At 42.5% G+C, this 10,646-nt stretch overlaps 1 protein-coding gene across 1 annotated transcript in view; it reads right to left on the minus strand.

Annotated features, from left to right (window-relative positions):
- The window catches only part of kifbp (kinesin family binding protein), a 31,975-nt gene that overhangs the window by 20,278 nt on the left and 1,051 nt on the right, over positions 1-10,646 (minus strand). The window lies entirely within an intron of this gene.

Genomic DNA, 10,646 nt, shown 5'->3' on the forward strand with positions numbered 1-10,646 from the left:
GCCCGACAAACATCAGAAGGCGAGTGGAAGACCCCGACGGACGGCAAGTACTGAATAAGGAAGTAACTCGTCATATACTGCAACAACTACACCAACAAAGCCATTGGGGAGTGCAAGCTATGTGCGACACTATCCTAAGGGACTATGTTTGTAAAGGGATATTCACACTAGCTCAACAGGAGGTGTGGGGCTGTTACACCTGCCAAAAGGTAAACAAGAAAATGATGCGTGCCACCCATAAGGGGGGACAAACACTAGCCGACCGACCGTCCCATCGGATCCAAATAGACTTTACGGAACTACCACAAGTTCAGAGATGGAAGTACCTGTTAGTAATTGTGGATCACTTCACTCGGTGGGTGGAAGCATTCCCAACCACTAAAGCGGACGCCCCTACAGTGGCACGGATCCTATTAGAAAATATAGTCCCAAGATATGGAATAATGGGGTCTATTGATTCAGATAGGGGAACACACTTTGCCTCAAAAACACACCAGCTAATCTGTGACGCCTTAGGAATCCAGTGGAAGCTGCACACCCCCTGGCACCCTCAGAGCTCAGGAAGAGTTGAGAGGATGAACAGTACTTTGAAGACGCAATTGACAAAACTAATGATGGAAACCAAGCTACCCTGGACCAAGTGTCTACCCCTGGCCCTACTAAGAATCCGCACGGCTCCTCGAAAAGATATAGGAGTATCCCCTTATGAAATGTTGTTTGGCCTTCCATATTGGAACAAGGTGGAGGGCTATCCTTCCCTGCAAGGGGGAGATGTCTTTGTAAGGGACTATTTACAGGCACTGTCTCGTTCTTTTGCAGAGTTGCGCAGGAAGGGGTTACTCGCACAAACCCCACCTCTGGACTTCGCACTCCACCGAACTCAGCCCGGTGACTGGGTCCTGATTAAGACTTGGAAGCCAGAGAAGTTACAGCCGCAGTGGGAAGGCCCATTCCAGGTGCTACTGACCACCGAAGCCGCAGTAAGGACAAAAGAAAAAGGGTGGACCCACGCCGCGAGAATCAAGGGACCCGTAAAGCCCGAAGAAGGTGCAGAATGGACTTGCGTCCAGGGAGAAGACCCGATGGTGCTAAAGCTCAAAAGACGGACAGAATGAACTTTGGGACTGTAATGTATATACTGCTATTGTTGAGAAGCGCTGAAGGGGGATGTGATAAGTGCAGGACGATGGTAAGGGTGGGCATGACGGTTTTTCCAGGGTCCTTTGTATCACACTCGCATGTAAACGAGAAATGTTATGACTACAACAAAAAGGAGGAGTATGTGGAAAGTTTAATCTAACCAACTGCTGCTTAAAGATAGATGACAACGGAAAGGTGGTTCAAAAAATATCAGATAAAATAAGGAAACTGGCCCACGTGCCCGTACAGACCTGGAAGCCACTGGGGTATTGGGACTGGCTGGACGGATGGTTGAAAGGAGGCTGGTGGCGAACCGCTTTAGGGGTTATAGGAGGGGGATTGATGGTCCTCCTTCTGCTACCATGTCTGATCCCCTGCTTGCGGGAGCTAGTAGCTCGGGTGGCAAGACAAGTCATGCAACCAGGGGCCCCAGCTGATCCTGTTCAGGTACTCCTACAAAGGGAAATAGAGCTAGAGGAAGAAGCCTATGTAAACCCGTGGCAAAAGCCCAACTGATAGCACATTCTAAAAAGAAAAAGGGTGGATTGAGAGAAATGATTCTTAAGGAGTCCATTTAGAATGTGCTGACACAGAAAGAACGTGCAAAGCAACTTGCAGGGCAACGTATAAACCAATTTGCAAAATCAGGATGAAACAATAGCTTGCTGATTAAAGAAGCGATACGGGTAACGGGAAGACATGCTTAACGGTTGAACAATAACGGTGTTAATGCGCTGAGGCTGATAAGTGGGCCAAAGGGGTAATCACATTTGTAATTTTGTAATGAGATTAAAGAAGAATGTAGGGTATAAAAAACTGTGCAAAGTGTAATTCGGCACTCAATCTAGCAGGAGCTGGTTGGGTCCGACTCTGCAGACTCGAAAAATAAAGTTTACCGTTCTGCAAATTGCTGAGACTCAGTGTGTTTCTGACATCTATTAACTTACAGCGTTGCTCTCACTGTGATTTCTCATGCCTGCAAAACTGCTTGTGCTCAGGTGAGCCTCGTGGAAAGCCCCCACCCTCGCGCTAATTTCAAACCGGTGTTTTCCCACAAGACGCGGCGAAACCGGATGTGACGTCATCGCATGCCGATATATTTTACATGCAATGAATACACTTTAAACACTTCTAATTCTAACTAGAAAATACTATTGAATGAATTACTAAGCGAAAATATTATAAACTAAATAACTGTCGTAAAGACAGCACAATGTGAACCTCTGGGGTAATGCCTTCTACAAAAGCTATTTGGAGTCAGGTGTTCCATTCAATGAAATGAGATGAGATTGGAGGTGTGGGTTGAACAGGTGCCCTGTCCTATAAAAAAAACCTCACATAGTCAGGTCACTGACAGAGCCTGCTCTTCTCAAGAAAGTTATGTTTATGTGCATCATGCCTCAATCAAAACAACTTTCGGGGGACTTTATAAGAAAAATTGTAGAGATACATGAAGCTTGAAAAGGCTATAAAAGCATTTCTAAAGACCTGAATTTTCATCAGTCCATGGTAAGAGAAACTGTCTACAAATGGAGAAAACTCAGTACTGTTGCTACTCCCCCTAGGAGTACAACATGCAATGCTGAAGGAAGTGAAAAATAACCCAAGGGTAACAGCAAAAAGCCCACAGAAATCTCTAGAAGTTGCTAAAGTCTACATTCATGTGTCCACTGTATGAAAAACACATGGAAAGACACCACGGAGTAAACCACTCCTCTCCAAAAAAAATTTATTGCAAGTCTCAAGTTTGCAAAAGACTACCTAGATGTTCAACAAAACTTCTGGGACAATGTTCTGTGGACAGATGAAACACAAGTTGAACTTCTTGGCAGAAATGCACATTGTTACGTTACACTGGACACCAACACCAAAACCTTATCCCAACTGTGAAGTATGGTGGAAGGAGCATCAAGGTTTAGGCTGCTTTGCTGCCTCAGGGCCTGGACAGCTTGCAATCATTTAGGGAACAATGAATTAAAAATTGTATCAAGACATTTTACAGGAGAATATCAGGGTAGCAGTCTATCACCTGAAACCTAATAGAAGTTAGATAATGCAACAAGACAATGATCTGGAAGACAAGAGTAAATCAACAACAGAATGGTTTAAAAAGAAAAAAAATTCATGCTTTGGCCAAATTGAAGTCCTGACCTTAAGCCTATAGAGATGCTGTGGAAGGATGTGAAGCAAACAAATCATGCTAGGAAGCCTACGAACATCCCAGAGTTGATGCAGTTTTGTAAGGAGGAATGGCCTAAAATTCCTCCAAGCCGAAGTGCAGGATTGATCAACCGTTACCAGAAACATTTATTTAAAGTTACTGCTGTACAAGGGGGTCATACCAGTTACTGAAAGGAAAGGTTCACATACCTTTTCCAACAAAAACATGTAATATTGGATCTTTTTTTACAATAAATAAATGAACAAGCATAATGTTTTGAGTTATTTATTTAGTTGGGTTCTCTTTATCTAGTTTTAGGACGTGTGAAGATCTGATCAAATTTTAGGCCCTATTTATGTAGAAATAGAGAAAATTCTACAGGGTTCATAAACTTTCTAACACCACTGTAAGTCTTCACCTCGTCGGAATATTGAAAAGACGCAAAATAAATTATCCCTACTGCAACACACAGAGGCTCTTTAGGAACTAACTGGGTCAGACAGCATCTCAGAGGGAAATGAACAATGAGCAATTTGGGTCAAAACTCATCACAACTATTCCTCCTTTTCCTTTTCAGCCAGATAGCAAATTTCAATATGGATATCAATGCAACACTTCCCTCAATTGGATAAAACTGCACTGTTAAATCCATTCTCATCAATCCAGTTACACTAGACCAGGGGTGGGCAAACTTTTTGACTTGCGGGCCACAAAGGGTTCTAAAATTTGACAGGGGGGCCGGACCAGGAGCAGATGGATGGAGTGTTTTGGTAATACATTTCATAAGAGAAAATAAAATATCATGGGATGTGTAGAAAACATGTGCTTTAATTTCAATTGAAAATGAACAAATGCATTACAACAAAATATCTGTCTTTGAAGTCCCATGGTATTTAGCTATTTATTGAAATGACTTTTAAAACACTGAAAATTAAATGAATAAAATATAGCTTACTTTAATAGTAACAGTTATTATTTTAAAGCACTGAAAATTCTGTTATCCTTCAAGATATTATCATCATCACTCTCCTCCTGACTGTCTTTATTTCAAAAACGGTAGGAGATGTAGGTCTACTTGTCCTGCTCCTTCTTATTCAATTGTCCCCTGTGCCAAAACTCAACAACGACCAGCACAAAGACAGAACAGTGACAGCGCGCCAGTATGCGGAGCGCGTTATTTGATCTGGAGCGCATTTTTTATTTTGAGAAAGTACGTGCACCTGCGCACTACTCATGTCCATCACTTAACAGAAATGACATGTAACATGTAAGGCTTATTGAAAAAAATATTTTCAAATGCATTTTTTACATAACACAACGAAGAAACTTATTTTTAATTTCAGTGGGAAGTGTTGTTGGTCTCCCTTTTTAGCCAACGCATCAAAGTCTGGATTTAGTTTTGTTGTGGCGATTCTCAGGATGGATCTGAGGTGTTGGTCAGTTAACTTGGATCTGTGGCTGGTTTTGTTGATGTTCATGACGCTGAACGCCTGTTCACACATATAGGTCGAGCCGAACAAAGAGTAAAGCGCAAATGTGGAGTAATACGCTGCTCCTCAACAAAGGTCAATGTATATAGAGTGCGTCATCTATTGGGAAAACGCCAGAATTGCGGGGAAAAAAGTTAACAAGGTTTATTACTGTAATTTCATCAAGTTCTGTGGGCCGGATTAAAAAGCTTAACGGGCCGCATATGGCCCGCGGGCCTTAGTTTGCCCATGCCTGTACTAGACACTTCACACCTATCGCCTCCGGCATCGAGGGATCCATTCTGACACCCCGGCCCCCCTACCCCCACTTCTTGTGTACTTGCTAACCCTCGCTGACAGATAATAAGGCAAAAACAATGTTGAGCATTAGCAAAGAGAGATAGTATAAAGCAGTGAAGTCATGCTGAACCTTGTTACTGGTCTAGCTTCAACCAGAGTGGAGTGTTCAATTCTGGTCATCACAATCTAGGAAGGATGTAAAGATAAAAAAAAGGGTCCACAAAATAATTTAAAATGGTTCCTGGAATGAGAATCTGCAGTTTCAGGATCAGGTCAATCACATATCCCACTCCTCTAGCTCTCACTTTAATCGAATAAGAAATTACAGATTTCCTTCCTGGCCCCACTCTTCCTATTATCATTAGACGGTTCAATATTTACATATATTCCAACACCATCCAAAACTGACTTTGTTACCGATGACCTCCTTCTCTACATCAAACAGCTCTTAAAATTATCATTAATAGCATTCATTGTAATCACAGTAAACTACTGCTTATCACGTTGCACAATAGAATAGTGTTTAGCACAATTTACAGTACAGTCGACCCAGGTTCAATTCCTGCCACTGCCAGTAAGGAATTTGTATGTTCTCCCTGTGACCACATGGGTTTCCTCCAGGTATTCTGGTTTCCTCCCACAATCCAAAGACATACCAGTTGGTAGGTTAATTGGTCATTATAAATTGTCCCGTGACTAGACTAGGATTAAATCTGGAGATTGCTGGGCCGTGTGGATCAAAGAACTGGAAGGGGCCTATACCACACGACAGATAGATATTTCTGGAATCATCTATGATGTTTAATTGGGGCAGGGATCTGTAGCTGAACAGATTCTAACTAGCGTCATTCCTGTGTGGAAGTTAGGCACTACATCATGCTTAGAATGAACACTTTTTAAACAACGTCAGTTCCATAAGTTTGTGTCCAAAAGCGATGAATTTTGTCGCTGACAGTTGGCTAGAGAAAAAGCAGTAAGACAATTCAGAACTGTTTTGCTCTTTGCAGTTTCAAGCATTCAGTGCCGGAAACAGCTGGGAGTGAAAATGAAACAATTTCACTACTTCAAGTTAGGAACTATTAAGAACATGAAGGAATCAACAATCATCTTGAATGTTATGATGAAAATGAAGATTTGGAAGATGCAATTGTAGAATTGTATGAAGGCAGTCCATTATCTGCTCTAGGTGTCTGTGCTGATTTTGTTCATTACATATGCTAGATGAATTCCTCTGTCAATAACTATGAGGAACTAATACACAGTTTTATAGTACTGTAGTACTATTGATAGTATCTAATTTGTTCTCTATTTCATTTAAGGACACATTTTGTTATTCAGTTCGGTTTTTTTTATATCTTTTTAAACTATTTCCATGAAACTCCAGCTAACTGGAGCAGTCGCTAAAACGTCCTGGTCCCAATGTCTCCTAATTAGGATCATATCTGCAGCTTGCTACCACCCAAACCAAGCCCCCTACAATTTGCCTACTGACACAGCTGATCGACAGATGACGCAATAGTCACTGCTCTACGTACCATCCTTACACATCCGGAGAAGGAGGATGGTCATGTGAGAATGCTGTTCTTGGACTACAGTTCAGCATTCAACACCATAGTTCCATTCAGGCTCGACAGGAAGCTCAAAGACCTTGGGCTTGACCCTGCCTTGTGTAGCTGGATCCTGGACAACCTGTCAGATTGCCAGCAGGTGGTGAGAGTGGGCTCCCTCACTTCCACCCCTCTGACTCTCAACACAGGAGCCCCTCAGGGCTGTGGACTAAGTCCCCTCCTTTACTCCCTATATACCCATGACTGTGTCACCACTCACAGCTCCAATCTGCTAATTAAATTTGCCGACAACACAACATTGATTGGCCTAATCTCAAACAATAACGAGGAGGCCTAAACAGTGGTGTCAAGAAAACAACCGCTCCCTCAATGTCGCAAAAACAAAGCCGCTGGTTGTGGATTACAGGAGGAACGGAGATGGACTAACCCTTAATGGCATCAATTGGATCTGGGGATGAGAGGGTAAACAGCTTTAAGTTCCTCGGCATCCACATCACCGAGGACCTCACGTGGTCTGTCCACACCAGCTGTGTGATGAAAAAGGCACAGCAACACCTTTCACTTCAGATGGGTGAGGAAGTTTGGTATGGGCCCCCAAATCCTAAGAACTTTCCACAGGGGCACAATTGAGAACATCCTGACTGGCTGCTTCACTGCCTGGGGTGGGAACAGCCCAGCACATCTGTAGTTGTGAACTTCCCATGATTCAGGACATTTACAAAGACAGGTGTGAAAAAAGGGCCCGAAGGATCATTGGGGACCCAAGTCATCCCAACCACAATCTATTCCTGCTGCTACCATCCAGGAAATGGTACCACAGCATAAAAGCCAGGACCAAAAGGCCCCAGTACAGCTTATTCCACCAGGCCATGAGACTGATTAACTCACATGGATTTGAGTGTATTTCTATGTCGCATTGACTGTTCTATTTATTATAAATTAATATGATTGCACATTTAGACTGAGATGTAACATAAAGATTTTTACTCCTCATATACGTGAAGGATGTAAGAATTCAATTCTTACATTTCTTAAAGGATTCTTAAATTCTTAAATTTAAATTCTTAAAGGATGTCAATTCAATTCAGTTCACTCCAATCCCTGATCAGGCCATGCTTTTCCAAATGTACAGAAATCCTATTCCTTCGGATATCCTTTCCAATATCTTCCATAAATATGTGGGACTCAATGGCCTAAAATTACTTGGATTAGACCTAATTCCCTTCCTGAACAAAGGCACAGCATTTACTGCTCTCTATCTTCTGGGGCCTCACCTGTTGCTAGTGAGGACACAAAGATCCTTGTCAAAGCCCTAACAATCACTCAACACTTGCTTCTTTCAATATTCTAGGACATACACCATCAGAACCCAGCTTTATCTCCTACTCAGTCTCAAAATGTCCCATTTCATTAACATGCCTCACTGCTTTCACTATCCTCCAATTTCTCCTCCTCAGTTGATACAGACTCAAAGTATTAATTTAGTACCTTAACTATTTGCTCTGACTTCAAATATAAATTCTCTTCTTTATCATTGAGTGGAACTACCTTTTCCTTTGTTACCTATTTTCTTAATACAAGTATAAAATGTTTGGGAATTATCCTTGATCTTCCCAGCCAAGTATATTTTATGGCCCCTTTCAGCCTTCCTAATCACTTGTTTGAGCACTTTCCTGCTACCTGTATATTCCACAAGAGCCCAGTCTGATTTTAGCTTCTGAAATCTTTCATATGCATCTTTTTGCTTTCTGAGTAGTTTTGGCCTTTTGGTCATTCAAGGTTCGCTGACCTTACCATCCCGGTGCTTACTCCATGCCAATCCACTCTGCTCATGTGGTCTTCAAACAACTCTCACACATCTGACATCAGCTGCTCCCCATCAGTGTTTCTCTTACTCTGTTGTAACTTGGCCTCCCCCATTTAGTACCTTTCTGCAAGATCCAATAGACAATAGACAGTAGACTGTAGGCGCAGGAGTAGGTCATTCGGCCCTTTTAGCCAGCACCACCATTCACTGTGATCACGGCTGATCATACACAATCAGTACTCCGTTCCTGCCCTCTCCCCATATCCCTTGACCCCTTTATCTATGAGCTCTATCTAACCCTCTCTTGAATGCATCCAGAGACTTGGCCTCCACTGCCTTCTGGGGCAGAGCATTCCACAAATCCACCACTCTCTGGGTGAAAAAGTTTTTCCGCATCTCTGTTCTAAATGGCCTACCCCTTATTCTTAAACTGTGGCCTCTAGTTCTGGACTCACCCATCAGCGGGAACATGCTTCCTGCCTCCAGTGTGTCCAATCCCTTAACAATCTTATATGTTTCAATCAGATCCCCTCTCATCCTTCTAAATTCCAGTGTATACAAGCCCAGTCGCTCCAATCTTTCAACATATGACAGTCCTGCCATTCCGAGAAATAATCTTGTGAAGCTATGCTGCACTCCCTGAATAGCAAGAATGTCCTTCCTCAAATTTGGAGACCAAAACTGCACACAATACTCCAGGTGGGGTCTCACCAGGGCCCTGTACAGCTGCAGAAGGACCTCTTTGCTCCTATACTCAATTCCTCTTGTTATAAAAGCCATTAGCTTTCTTCACTGCATGCTTGCTTTCATTGACTGATGTACAAGAACACCTCGATCTCGTTGTACTTCCCCTTTTCCTAACGACTCAATTCAGATAGTAATCTGCCTTCCTGTTCTTGCCACCAAAGTGGATAACCTCACATTTATCCACATTAAACTGCATCTGCATCCCACTTACCCAAACTGTCTAAGTCACCTTGCATTCTCATAACATCCTCCTGACATTTCACAATGCAACCCAGCTTTGTGTCATCAGCAAATTTGCTAATGTTACTTTTAATCCCTTCATCTAAATCATTAATGTATATTGTAAACAGCTGCGGTCCCAGCACTGAACCTTGCGGTACCCCACTGATCACAGCCTGCCATTCCGAAAGGGACCAGTTAATCACTAGTCTTTGTTTCCTGTCAGCCAGCCAATTTTCAATCCATGTCAGTACTCTGACCCTAATACCATGTGCCCTAATTTTGCCCACTAATCTCCTATGTGGGACTTTATCAAAAGCTTTCTGGAAGTCCAGGTACACTACATCCACTGGCTCTCCCTTGTCCATTTTCATAGTTACATCCTCAAAAACCTCCAGAAGATTAGACAAGCATGATTTTCCCTTCATAAATCCATGCTGACTCAGACTGATCCTTCTACTACTATCCAAATGTGTCGTAATTTCCTCTTTTATAATTGACTCCAGCATCTTTCCCACCACTGACGTCAGGCTAACTGGTCTATAATTCCCTTTTTTCTCTCTCCCTCCTTTCTTGAAAAGTGGGACAACATTAGCCACTCTCCAATCAGCAGGAACTGTTCCTGAATCTATAGAACGTTGGAAAATGATTACCAATGCGTCCACGATTTCTAGAGCCACCTCTTTAAGTACCCTGGGATGCAGACCATCAAGTCCCGGGGACTTAATGGCTTCAGACTGAACAGTCTATCCAACACCGTCTCTTGCCCAATATAAATTTCCTTCAGTTCATCCTTTACCCTAGTTCCTTTGGCCACTATTACATCTGGGAGATTGTTTGTGTCCAATTTTATCCTTACTCATAACTACCTTAAACCATAATGAGTTGTGGTCCTTATTCCCAAAATGTTCACCCACTATCAGGTCTGTCACCTAGACTGGCTCCTTTCTCAAACCAGGTTTAGCATGTTCTCTCCTCTAGTTGGACTGTTCATCTGTTTCAAGAACCCCTCTTGGATACACTCAAAACTCCTGTCCCATATGAGCTTCTTGCATTAAAGTAGTTCCAATCAATACTGGGGAAGTTGAAGACCCCACTATAATGACCCTGTTGTTTCTGCACTTTTCTATGCCACATCTTTCTATTCAAGTGAATAAATTATGTAAATAATGTAGCTGTAATTAAACATGCGTCCTACCAAAAGGTCTCCGCCCACAACGTCGATTGTACTTTTT

The sequence above is a fragment of the Hypanus sabinus genome, chromosome 22, assembly GCF_030144855.1.
Source record: "Hypanus sabinus isolate sHypSab1 chromosome 22, sHypSab1.hap1, whole genome shotgun sequence".
NCBI lineage: Eukaryota > Metazoa > Chordata > Chondrichthyes > Myliobatiformes > Dasyatidae > Hypanus > Hypanus sabinus.